Here is a 12838-nt window from a genome sequence, read left to right on the forward strand (position 1 = left end):
TCACCACCCACTCTTAAGAAGCCTCCACCACTTTTCACTGTAGCTTGCCAAATTTTCAAGTAATAAAAATTGCCCCTTTCCTGCTGCTAATCAATCTGCACCCATTTACTTGTGTTATTTAGTATTTATTTAGCAGTTCCAATCACATCTTTTCTCAAACCAAGCACTGCAGACCAAAGTCTGTATTTTATTTAGTTCACTTGACATACAAATTCAATTCCCTACACCCTCAAGTCTTAGATTCCTAGCAATACAAGCCTCACAAGACCAAGGGGTCCTAGAGGAAGTAAGCAGGCTTTTTATTTCCTTTCCTCCCTCTAGAATGCCTCTTGCTGTTTCACATAGAGCACCACTTATCTCATAAGCCAATGTTCAAATAGGCGAACATACCAACCTTGTGAGGTGGGAGGTTTACCACCAGAACCACTTTGCTGTATAAAAGGGAGTATTTATCTCTGCTTGCCCTTGGCACTTACAAAACTGACCTTGGGGAGGAGCACCCAGATCAGAGGCAGCACATAATTTTAGAGACCAGAACCTCGAGATGCTGTTGACCATAATCAAACTTTATGGTTACAAAATAGCTTTCCCGTGTTTCCCTCTGAGGTTCATTCTGCCCTCTGGCTGATATTTCCACAGTTTCTGTTGTCATTCTGGAAACCAGTTGTGAGGCTGTGTGGCAGTCACACAATGACATTTTGCCATTTAATCTCCAGCATATTTCTTCATTAATAGTAAATGCTTGGCCCCTGAGAGGCTATTTTCTAACCAAACCAGTAGTCATCATTTCAAATATCTATTCAGAAACCTTTGTTTTATCTCTTTTCAATTAGCCGTTTGCTTTTTCCCCATATTATTTTAAAACTAAATTCACTTACTGGCTTTGGCATAGTTGATATACATTCTCACCATGGTATCTCCACTGTGTATGAGCTGCATACATATTAATATCATCTCCTTGAAAACATTTTCTGCCATTCTGTCTTTATCTGTCTAAACTTATTTATCCACGGGTACCTTTCGACAGTTGGCAGCAAGAAACCAAACCAAAGCAAAGATAGGTTGAGAGCCAGTGCAATAATTCCATCCTGAAAACAAATAACCAAACGTCCACTAACTTACCATATCCCTTGCTGCTGTTTTCCATTTAGATAAAAATAAATATAAATTTAGATATAAATAAGAAACAGCTATATTCTATTTCCATTCAGAAACAGCCCATGTTTACATAGAAAAAAAAAAACAGAGTTACATTCAGGAATCAGAATAGACAGTGTAGTTGCCCTTGCTATGGTACGTCTTTAAAAGAATAATAGTAGCTTTGGTGTGTCATCAAATGAAACAGAGCAAGCCCTACATGCTATTTAGAGAAAGGATTCGTGGAAGGTCACAAGGTTTGGTGTCAAACTCTATGAAGAATGACAGCTGGAAGCTAGGACTAAATCTTGCCTAGAAATTTAGAGATGAATAGAAATTTTATCTCTGGCATGAAGAAAATGAAAGTATGTAACAAAGATGATCACTACTAGTTTTAAAGTTGCTGCCATTGAACCTAATCTGTGAGAATTTTAGATTGGTTTTAGCCATGGACTGCTCTTGATTTCAGATTACTTTTAATCCCACTGAATTTTTTCAAGGTGCACAGGAAGGAAAATGTTTGGTGCAGCATCCTCCAAGACTTCATCCATTTATTGTGGATTCCTCAGAAAAAATGATGTCTCCATAAAATCTCCTTGACAGCACTGTAACAGATCAGTTGGAAGACTCACTAGTAACTTTGGTGGTGGGAGCATCCTTAGCTATGAAATGCTTCCAGTGGGATGTACCTGGTCTGTAATGTATTGTTAGTAACAAATTTGGGTGCTACAGACCCATGGGTCACGGTTCCCTGAAAACTGCTACATACACTGCATACAGACCAGAGTATAAAATGGAAATGCTTGTATCAGTGATGGCCTTGTACACTTTCCTTAGATTCCCCATATTCTAAATACATCAGGAGCAAGCAAGACAGGACTCTAGGAGCTACACTGAGCCTTCTGCTTCTGCTTGCTTCCCCAGCATCTCATGTTCACTTATACCTTAGAATTAACTAGGAAGGTTTGATGCTATGCTTGTGTCTCTTGGAAATTCACATGTTGAAACCTAATCACCAAATTGACATTAGCAGGTGGAGTCTTAAGGTACTGATTAGGGCATGAGGGGGAGCCTGTCCTACTGGGATTAGTGACATGATAGAAGACGTGCGTGGTAAGGATCTGTTTTCCCCTTTTCTGTGTGAGGAACCAGCCAGAAGCACCAAAAATAAAGTAGAAGGCGAGGCCTCACCAGACACCAAACCTGCTGGCACCTTGATCTTGAGCTTCCCAGTCTCCAGAACTATGAAACATGAATTTTTATTATTTATACATTCCCTAAAGTGTGTAGTTAACAGGTGGAACTAACAGAAACATTAGGTAAGCGAATTCAACCAATGACACAATAACAAAACAACAGTGTACTATTTTGTCAGTGTAAATATAAGTCATGTGTGTTATTTTACATATAAACTCAGTGAAACTGAATCATCAAACTACAGAACAGTAAATATACTGAAATATTCTGTTAACAAAGCACATAAACACCCATGTACACATATACATATCTGCAAATGTTTGCTAAGTAATCTGGACTATTCCACATACCCAGCTGTTCACAGCACTTATCTGTATGGATTAAAATCAAATGGAAAGGATGAAATAATCTTTTCCCTTGGCATATTTTTCAAATGTAATCTTGTATTCTAAAAATAAAATCCCCCAAAATTTGAAAAATTGAAAGCTAACGGGTAAGCATTCTTGGAATGGGTCTAGATACCCAGCACACTCATCCTGGCCTTCATCCCCACCGTCCGCAGGACCCTCAGCATCCAGCGTGCACATGTTTCTGGCTTGTGGACCTCACATGAATGAGTAAACCCTGGGTCATAAAAACTAAGCAGATTCAAAATGCAGACAATTTTTTCAATTTTCTTTGCAAAATCTAGAGGGGTTTCCTTCAACTGACTCATTTAAAAATGTGAAAGTAAGATAGCAATGACATTTGTGTCAAAGTAGAGAATTACCTAATGAATGCTTGATGTTTCAGAATAAACCTAGAAGCCTGACAAGAAGTGACAGCCACGTGGCACCCTTCTTACACACCTTCCCCGGCGCAGCTCTCACATTCTCACAGGAGGGTTTGCACAGCGACATGCACTGTTCCACTCCTTGCAAGAATGGAGAGTTGGGAGTGACTTTTTAAAACAGCATTTGAGAGATGGATGACTAAATTTTTTGTGACATATTCTTTCAAGTGTATGACTGTGACAGTTAAATAAATACTATTCATGTTCATATGAATGTATCTTTAATACATTGAATAGGGGAAGTTACAGAAAAGTACACTTAGGAAAATATTATTTACATTGATTTTTAACAACAAAGATGTTAAAATTGGCTTATGGGACATCCATCGGTTTAAAATATTTAAATGATGGCTATTGAAGATATACAACAGTCCCAACCTGGCCTTACTGAGGGCAGGAGAGCTATACAGACAGGAATGAGTGGAGGACAACTAACTGTATCTATAGTATTTATTCTGTAAAAATTTAAGTAAAATTTTCAATGTTGATATCTATATTTAGTGAATAGAGTATTCTTTGGATAACAGACACTAGTCTTTATACTTTTCTCTATTTTTGAAATATTTTACCCAAAAATATATTCATGCATAAATGATCTTAAAAAAAACATGTTATACATGTCTTGTTTACATTTGCATTAAAAATAGAATATAAAATTTATTAAATGTATTTTATATATTACAAGTAACATTTTACCTATTGTATATACTGTTAAAGATTAGAAATTACATAATAGAATATATGTAACATTCAAATGAAAAATAATTATAAAAACTTCCTAAAAGAATACCATGATCCTAATATGATGTTATGGATTTCTTTGTTATTGCCTCATCTTGCACAGCAACTAATGATCAGTATATACTTATCCTAAATTAAGACACATTTATGTAATAGAGCAATTTATGAAATTGGATATAATTTCAATTTTTTAAAAGACTAAGCCAGAATTTCAACACTTCAAATCAATGATGTTTTGACAAGAAGATCAAATAGATGAATGAGATGCCAGAAGTTTAATTCTTTTTTTTTCAAAACTGTCTCCCATATGTGAGATTTTATTGGTTGCATTGAGGATCAGTTCAGACATTTCACTTGGTACATAATTCTTAGGAGACATATGGAAAATCTAAAATGCCATGTACTGTTTCTTTTTCAGTCATTCCAGTGACTTTCCAGCTTCAAATTTGGAGGCAAATTTTCCGTAAGAGGATTAAGAGTCAGTATCTTCAAATGCTGATAATATGTTACTAAAGTCCCACCAATCCACAATTTCATATAATATGCACTACATACTCAAATTTTTTGACCTTCAAAGTACATTAACAAAATTAGGCAAACTAAACTAGCAGGACTAAAGATGTTACAGCGCACACAGGATTCTAACAGGGCAATGATCAGGAAGTAGTTTGCTTTAGGAAACAATTCTACTAAAAGCAACATGGGAACAGAAGTCATTTAAAACATCCAAGACATATTAAATGCATGACTATGTCTCCAAATTTCTATTTAATATGCTTTATATTGCAGGATATAAAACTAACCCCCCTACGAAATGTTAAACTGACCCCTGGGACAGTCAAAGCCTCCCATAATTCAGTATCCCACTATTTCCTGGTTGTATCAAAAAGTAAAAAATTAGCATATGATTTCATCTATAAATAAAAACAATCATTTACACTTTAAAAATGAGACAAGGTGGGATTCTCTCCTTTTTAAAAGTGCCTCAAGAGCTATTTTTAAAAACTTGCATTTACAAACTAGTTGATAAAATATTCCTCTGGTTTGGACAAGAGGGGAGACAGGGAGCACTGACAGGACATAGTGTGTGTGACTAATCAGACTTGGTTTCTTTCTTTTCTGCTTCAACAGAGGCTGCACTCTCCTGGTTTTTAGTTTCTCCATTTTCTTGGTAAATCTTCCTTCATTTCTGGATTAACCACTTCAACCTGCTTTCCCTTTGTTCCCCTTTTCCCCTTTGCTTGCACTTTTTGGTCCAAGGATTTATCCTTTCCCACTGCCTTTGCTGGCTTCATATCCACTTTGGAGGGTGCCGGTTTAGCCAACTTCACTCTCACCACCCCTTGAGCCAAGCAGACCTTCCTTCCTCCTGGGCATCTTGGCAGTGCAGGGAGTCTCACCCTTGCAGAGATACCTGCTCTGTCATTGCCTCTCCTCCCACTGGCTGAGCTGCTGGGACCCTCAGAAGTTTAATTCTAAGCTCTGCAAAACCACAGCAATAACGAATGAGAATTGATGTTCATTTTGTGTATTCCATGAGTCAGTGTTTTAAGTGCTTCATGTATTTAAGTCTAGTCACCTCTCTCATAGATCACAAGTCTGGTACTATTATTTTGCTCATTTCACAAGTGAAGAAGTACATCACCAAGAATGTAAGCAATGTGGAAACTCAGAAGCCCAGGAAGTGCTGAAAGTAGCACTTGAGCCAGGACCCTCGACTCCAAATTCTGTGTTCTCAGCCAAAGAGTTAATTTGCCAGCAGAAACAATTATCCTACGATTCTGGAGAGGGTTCAATGTCTGAGTGGATTTGTCTTCACCAAAGTTTTCAAACTATTTCATACAGTGTTTTAAAATGAAATATAGTGAATTTTCACAGTATCCCTCTGGCATTTCTGAGGAGCTCTAGGGTTCAACAGGAAGATATTGTAGCCCATTGTGGGAACCCTTTAGTGTCCAAGAGGTATAAATCCCGAGACTCACAAATCCTTTTGCAAGAATGCCCATTAGCATAAAGCATCCCCCATAAGGCAAAAACAACTGAGGCATTGAAACAAAACCTCAGTGTGAACACTGTCTGGTCATATTCTGTAAAGAAAAGGCTATGTCACATTTAGGCTTTCTTGATGTGAGATGACAAATAGAGACTAGCAAAGCCCCATTAATTCTCAGGTGCTCCCCATATAGCTAGACTTGCTTACTTTCGTTTGCACTTCAGGCTTGTTGTCCTCAAATCTCAAACCACAGCTTTCATGAAACAGCCAATGGCAGCACATCTACCCCTTTGGAATAGCTTCCAGAACCCTTTAGATTCTGCCAAGTCTCTAGAGAGAGCAGAGTACTGAAGCTTCCCTCGATTCAAACAGAGAGCCGGAAGGAGGGAAGGAGGGAAGGAAGGAGGGAGGAAGGGAGGGAGGGAGGAAGGAGGGAGGGAAGAGTGGCTTCCAGAGATAAACAGCTCAGGGCAACAGGATCCCTTCATTCCGAGTTCACTCAGAATCTTTCAGGTGATCATCTAGCCACAGAGTCCGTAACTGAGTCCTCTTCCAATGAATACTGATTGCTGACACTCTGCTCTTTTCTCAACCCCATGTCTTCTGCCTTCCTGCCGTGTTTCTCCAGTTTTCTACTCCACCGTTATTGGACACTCCTGTCATGCCAAACCTTCTGAAAGAAAGCAGCTGATGAGGGCCGTCACCCAGCACAGAAAGGCCTTCTCAGCTAGTTCTCTCCAAGGCTTGGCCTGCTTCAGGCTCCTAGATGCAGGTATCCAGCAGCAAAATAAGCTGCTCAAACAATTGAAAACATGTTTTTCTGGGTCTCAGAAGAAGTATACATTATGTTTTTAATGGTATATTTTTATTGTGTCACCTAACTACAGCTCTCTCTCCTGATCATGCTACTTCCTTGGTTTACATAAACTTAGAAAATTCTCCAATTCTCTGTTCTCTGGATATATAAGGAATTATCAGAGCAAATTTCATTAAATCCCATGGTGAGTACAACAATAGGTGCAATGGAAGTTGAGTATCCACTACCATCATTCTGTGTTGTGCCCTGCTGCCCAGGCTCCCCCTAATTTATCCTGATGACCCCCACATGTCATTAATGGAATCTGTGTCACAGACTTTTCTCCTCACTCCAGTGAAGAGTACAGTACCTTACAGTAATCCTCAAAGGACAACCATGTGGAAGCAACAAAACTTCATACATTCTACAAGCTACGGTAACTAAAGATTTTTTTTAATCCTTCAGTTTGTTTTGTTGTTGTTTTTGTTAACACCAACAACAGCTTGTTTCTGTTTCTCTTGGTTGAACTGGAAAATATCAGCTGTGGCTGGCTACACTTTCCTGAGATTATCCCAGACTTTTCGCCAAGCTGGGTGAGCTACGCATTTTCCCTTAGCCCTGGGCTTCTATAGGCTGAATGTATAAGAAATCAAAAGCTCAAGAGAAAAACGGGACCTGACAGTTGCTCCATGCAGAGTGCTGGGAAGAACACTACATTGTTTTTCAACTGTTAAGAGCTCTGGATTCCCAAATGGTCAGGTCTGTGTAAGACTGTCTCATTCTGCACTTAGCTTGCCACAGACCTTTGGGATGGTGGGAAATTCTGAGGGAAAGATCAGCAAAGTCAGAACCTTCATGCCAAGATTCAAGAGACTAGGGTAAAAAGAGCCATCTGTCCCTCTTCATTGAATTGGGGAAAAGCAGCAGAAGGAAGAACTGGCAGCTACATCTGTTGCCTAGAATTTATTAAGCTGACTTGCATATATAGAGAGATTTGGGTTTATTTCTTCTGACTGACACATGCTATAACGATATTCTACATTTAATGGGAATCAATAGCAATGTCTAAAGATACCAGGATAAACTGCATGTATCTGACAAATATCTTATGAGGGTAGGAGTCAGGGAGACAAGTCCTAGAAGCAAGTATTAGCAAGTAAAATAGCTACTAAAATAATTGAAACAAGATAGCTTTGTGTATCTTGGAAAAAGTATTGAAAACACCATGCATTATTTATTTTTAAATGGTATTTTTCTTATTGTGTGCTGAAAACTTTTCCTTCATTCAGATAAAAATACAACACCAAAACAGAAAAATAATCCTTCACTGAATGAAAGACCATAAGAATAGAGAAGTCTGATTGTGGTGTCCTGTTCTCCAAGTCTCATCCAAAGATTGCACTCCAGTACATTTACATGATCTCAGCCCAAGTGACAGAACCCAAACACACAGAAGTGATAAAACTGTCAACATTTTGGTGGGTGACTCAGATTCTGTCTTTTTCTGTGCATTGCCTAGGCATTAGAACGTTCACGCTAGTAACACCCTTAAGGGGAAAATTAAAGAGTGTAACAGATCTTATTATGAAAGTCAGGATGTTTAAAAGAGAAACTGCATTGTTTGGGATATTACTTGAATTTCTAAAGAAGACCTAGAATCCTGAGGGCTGAGATGCTTCCAGAAAGAAGGGAGAGAGGAGAGAGATAGATTCTCACTCAATTGCATATCTTGAAAAGCCCACTTACCCACTACACACTCCCAGGGAAGAGGGAGGTACTACTCAGTCTCAGTCTAAAGACCTGAGAATCAGGAGACCTAAGAATATAAATTCCAGGCCAGGTGTTACCAGGTTTTAGGGTGCTAGAGGCTCCTTTTGAAGTGGTTTCTAGCTTATTTCTGGCCTGAACAAAGAATTAATCAAGACAAGCACAAAAGCTAGTGAGGTTTTACATTTATCAAAGGTATGAAAAGACAAGAAGCATGCTCTGTCATGCAAGAGTGGGAGGAAAAGAAGTACGCTTTGCAGGGTGATATCAGGCCATGGTGAAAGAGCACAGTAGCCAAGAGCTCAGAGGCAGCTGTCTTGGGTTATCTCCTACTCCTCAGGCTGATGTCACATCTAGGCCATCCTATCAAAAACCTGCTTGAGTTCTCACAAGAGGAATTGAAGCTAGCAGTCTCTGATTGGCTCTGTGTACAGGCCTTTGTTCTGTGCCTCCTAAAAGGTTGCGACTGACAGGCCACACCCACTTCCCCAGGCAGCTTGCCATGCCCTGATCACCTGCCTCACAGGGGCAAGAGGAAATGAGATGGGAAGCACCAGCTCAAGCAGTGAGGCCCTTCACCCTCTGATCCTCTCAGAACCTTAGTAAGTCAATGGAGGGCAAACTGTCCACCTAGTTGGGGGAGAGGAATCTACCGAGTCTGCCTGTTCAAATGTAAATTTATTCAGAAACAACCTCACTGCCACATCCACAGACCACACTGAATCTACACACCCATGACCCCATCGGGTTTTCTAGAAGTAACCATCACAACTCTAAATACATAGAATAGAATAATAGCACAGGTGTGAGAAGATGATGGCAAATGGTGGGAAAAGGAAGTTAGGGAGCTCAGGCGCACAGGGCCTGGCGAATAACTGAAGCTGGGATTTAGCACAGAGAGGGTGTGTCTGGAGTATAGCCTGGCTTCCAGACCTGCCCACCACTGACTGCCTATGTGTCTTCGGCAAGCAAAACTCTACTCAAATCCTCTACCTCTCTTTGTAACGTGGGAAAAAAGTAGCACCTGACTCAGACAGTATGCCGAGTTTTTAAATGAGATCCTGAAAATACAGCATTTTCCCATTACAAATTTCCAGATTGATAAGCAAAGGGTGCCTTGAAACGTGGTTGATGGGAGAGAGGTAGGATGGAAGAAACAAAGACAGGTAGAAAGAAGAAAAAGAAAATCAGAAGTGACACTTTAAAGAAGACTGAAATTTTAGGAGACAAAGCTAATGAAGAGCATCCATACCAGTAGTCCTTGGGTTTGTTGGTGTTTCTTTTCTTCCTAGGCTCATATACATACCCAAAACCCCTTAAACATCCTTCAAGTCCCTAAATTGGCTTAACTGATAAATTGAAGAGCACAACCCTGATTTTAAAATAAAAGAACAGATCAAGAGAGTTCAAAAAGTGTTTTTAGGCAAAACATCTTAGATCATCCATCAAAAAAATAGGTGGGGGTTCAAGCCCTTGTCTTTCTGTGAGTGGGCCACCCCTCCAACCAAGGTTGATGGAATGTCCTGTAGATTCACACGCTCCACAGATTTTTCACCTCCAAAACCAACTAAATTTTCCTAACTACAAACTGAAACTGGCTTCTTTCTTGAAGGTCTGCACAGTCTGTCTTTGAATGTGTGATTTTAATTGTCTGCCTAATGAGTCTTTTTATGCTTCTTACTAGTCCTGAAAATTCTTTTTCTTTTCTGTAACAGGTGTCAGTGAACCTGCAAACTTATTATTAGACTCCTTGTCTCTGCTTTGGGAACTTCCAGAGACTGTGCCCAGTGACTAGAATTTAGAATATTAAATTTTGCAACGTTTTATTGGACATTTTGACAGTATCATCACAACCTTTGTTTTTGTGAGACTGGTGACTTTGTGGAAGAGGGCCTTTGCAAATTTATTTTAAGATGGAAAATCACTAAATCTATAACACTAAATGGACCTGTAATCCCCACACTCCACAGGAGGCTAAAGCTAAAGATCACAAGTTCAGAAGGATGTATCCTTTGGCATTGTCATTCATCTAAGAATGTGTCTTAGAGAAATATTGACAGAAGGAAGAACAAAGAAAAGTGTGAATAGGGATCATCATTATCATATTTATGGGTGATAAGTTAAAAATTGAATTATGTTACATTTCTTATCAACATGGAATTCATTAAGTGACTTTTCTTACAGCCAAATAATAGTTTGTTATTTGGCTATTAAAAAGAGTGAGCTAGAACTATATTATTAACGTAAAGAAATATCTTTATTTTAAATTATACATTCATATGGATATAAAATAGAGGTTGTACAATATACGAACATGCATTTATATTATACCTGACATATTAATGTTTCAACATATATATGTATATACAAAAAATATATTTGTGAAGACTTAGAAAAATCTCTGAGACATAAAAATGAGTAATAGGATTAGTATTTTCATAAGCTTTTTCCCTTTTGTTACAATTTGCTTAATTCTTTTTCATAATTTATAAAGCAAAATGTAATGTGAGAAATATAATATTAAAAAAGAAACTAATATTTTACAACCCACGCTTGTAACTTACCAGTCTAATAAATAATGTCCACCTAAATTTTAAAGAAGTAGCACACACTTTCTTTCTTTAGCTAAAGTTATAATTCTAAACCTACCACAGCTCTACAGGCCAATGATCTTTCAAGAATTTTAGTTTCACCTTTAGCACTTTCCAGTGTTTCCTATGTCAGTGTGGCTCTCTGGGCTGTAAGTTTGGTGATCTTGAAAACTATGTCCCTACCAGGAACAATGCACTGCAATAGGAAGAAAGCAATGAAAGTGTTTTCATAAATCCTCTTATATTAGGTCTTAAAGCAAGTTTTACCATGGAAATGCAATCTGAAAATAAAAATAAATGACTGATTTCCCAATTTTTTCCTCAAATCATATCGCAGCTTATATTTTACTAGATATGTGACTGAATATTGAGCTAAGTCTGAATTAGTGAATCTGATTGTCAGAAAATAGCATTTCTAAAGTATGTTGCTCTATTCCTTCTACTCTCTTTAGCCAAATGTTTCCTAAAATCAAGTTCACATGTTTAGCTTACATAAAGGTACACTGAGTGAAAAACAACCAAAGAAAAAAACTACTGTATTCTTTGAATCTCTTCATTTAAACAGGCCAAAAAAACCTACACTACTGCAAAACAGAAGTTGAATAACAATTCATCTTCTTTAACATATCTTCTAATCAGATTTTAGGAAGAATGTAATTCAAGCACTATTTTTCGCAGTTGAGTTTACTGAAAGCCAAAAAGGTATGACCTCATGAAGTCATTACAGAAACCATACCCCCACGTACTTGAGACTCCAGGATTCGTGGAAATGGCTTAAACACTGGAGAAGGAGATGCTGGGTTAGTGTTCTAGGGCTTCCATAATGAGTATCAGTCTGGGTGGCTTAAATACATATTCTCACACTGTGGAGGCCAGAAGTAAGTGGACTTGACTTCTTCTAAGACCTTTGTATATCAACTTGGCTCGCTAGATTGTAAGTTTGCTAAGCTCAAAAACTATGCACCTACCTGGTTTTGACCATGACTCTAAGAACAATGAATGCACTGTAATTGGAAAAAAAAATCAATAAACAAGTTTTAACATTGAGGATGATCAGCTTGTCACTGTGTCTTCACATGATCTTTCTTGTCTGGATCCCTGGTATCCTTTTGTCTAAATTTACTCTATGACACCAGTCTGATTGAATTAGGATCTGCTCTAATGGCTTCATGTTATCCTGATTGCCTTTACCAAGCCTCTATCTCAAATATGGTCATAATCTGAAACACCAGGACTTAGGGCTTCAACATATGAGTTTGAGGGGACACAATTTAGCCAAAGCAGGTACAAAGTAAGCATTACATATCATTGTCAAGCAAAATTATGGATTCTTATTTGGAATCTACCTTTTCATTTTGCATCTACAGGTGGTAGCTCAGTTCATTAACTTAATTATTTCCATGCTTCTGGTTGCAAACAGAAATGGACAAGAACTGAATCAAATTCAGGGGTTAGGTTGACTATTGACCTTACAAGGAAATTTGATTTGGTTCCCATCCAATCCATTCTGCAACCAGAAATGTGGCAAGAATTAAATTCATTAACAGAGATGCCACTGTACCTAGATTAAGGAGAGATCTGACCTGTCATAAAACAAGTTTAGGCTTAGGAAGCACTGCCAAAAGGTAACTGTACAAATCACTGCAACATCTCTGAAACCATATAAGAACAGAACCCCGGGCCAGGGATTTAGCTCAATGGTTCCGCCTCCTGCCTTGCAAGCGCAAGGACCCAAGTTCGATTCCTGGTACAAAAAAAAAAAAAAAAAAAAAAAAAAAAAAAAA

Source organism: Fukomys damarensis, unplaced genomic scaffold, assembly GCF_012274545.1.
Source record: "Fukomys damarensis isolate Sample0158 unplaced genomic scaffold, DMR_v1.0_HiC HiC_scaffold_22, whole genome shotgun sequence".
Lineage (NCBI taxonomy): Eukaryota > Metazoa > Chordata > Mammalia > Rodentia > Bathyergidae > Fukomys > Fukomys damarensis.